The sequence below is a fragment of the Rhagoletis pomonella genome, unplaced genomic scaffold (genome assembly GCF_013731165.1).
Source record: "Rhagoletis pomonella isolate Grant_MI unplaced genomic scaffold, Rhpom_1.0 Rhpom_scaffold_00005, whole genome shotgun sequence".
In the NCBI taxonomy this organism is placed as follows: Eukaryota; Metazoa; Arthropoda; class Insecta; order Diptera; family Tephritidae; genus Rhagoletis; species Rhagoletis pomonella.
Window position 1 is genome coordinate 65,054,797 of NW_023458559.1, and position 1,034 is coordinate 65,055,830.

At 34.0% G+C, this 1,034-nt stretch overlaps 2 protein-coding genes across 2 annotated transcripts in view; one reads left to right on the plus strand and one right to left on the minus strand.

Moving 5' to 3' along the window:
* The window catches only part of LOC118739356 (calcium-transporting ATPase type 2C member 1-like), a 592,847-nt gene that overhangs the window by 24,854 nt on the left and 566,959 nt on the right, over window positions 1-1,034 (plus strand). The window lies entirely within an intron of this gene.
* The window catches only part of LOC118739357 (ras-GEF domain-containing family member 1B), a 15,231-nt gene that overhangs the window by 6,213 nt on the left and 7,984 nt on the right, over window positions 1-1,034 (minus strand). The window lies entirely within an intron of this gene.

Sequence of the window (1,034 nt, forward strand, 5' to 3'; positions counted from 1 at the left end):
AAAAAAAAAACCAAGCGAATACATGCTTATAAAAAATTTTAAATCATTGTATTACAAAACGTGCTCATAGAAAGCATAATACAAATGCAGTATTTACGTTCATAAACATTTTCTTTATATACTCGTGAAAATCCCATTACAAATTACTACATTTAACTACAACCCATTTAAATTCAGCAGTGAACATGATAACAATCTATGTAAAACTCTTGAAACTGAACTCCAATATTGTGCAAAAAAATCTTTCTATAATGTGAAAGAAAACAAAAGTATGACTGGTGGTAGCTATAACGATGCTTTCCTTTATAAGATTATTAATCTAAGCAAAACTTTTAAAATAACAAACCAACAACACAAGAGAAGATAAAAATGAAAAACAAATTATCAACTAAATTCTCAAGCTGATAACGACAAAAATACAGCAAATAAATTCTTCTAAAAAAGTCTATTACTTTCCGAAAACAAAAAAAAAAACAGTGAACTGCTTTTATTGAAGGTATGCATGTATGTATGAACATAGCGAAGCAGTTTTAGAAAATGCTTCAACTACCTCGTTCGAGTATTAAAAATTGGTAAGTAATTAATATTTATTAACACCCAGCTCGCTTATCTCGTCCGGAAATCCGCCCTTATGTCTCAGCTGAAGCTTCTGTACTAGTGAATGAGCATGACCATTGTTGAGATTTCCTTTTTAGTGATCTCAATTCGGGGATTCGTCATCAAACACAAGCTGTAAAGGCGGGAAGAGCACCGTAAGACATGTAACTCCACCTCTGCTGAGGGTAAGTTTTGGTCAAGCGCGACGATAGAGTGGAAATTTCGGCGCGCAGGTCATATTCAGCCTCATTGCGTAAGTCGTAAATTAAGCTGAATTGTACGACTCGACAACATTAGCATTGTCTACTGTCGTGCTGAAATAAGTAAACGACGAAAATTGTCGAAAACTATGCAGTGCTGCCAAGTTCTTCCGTTTTAATACACTAGTCAAGTGGAAATTTTAGGCAATGACGCTAAATTTTCGATACGATTCGACT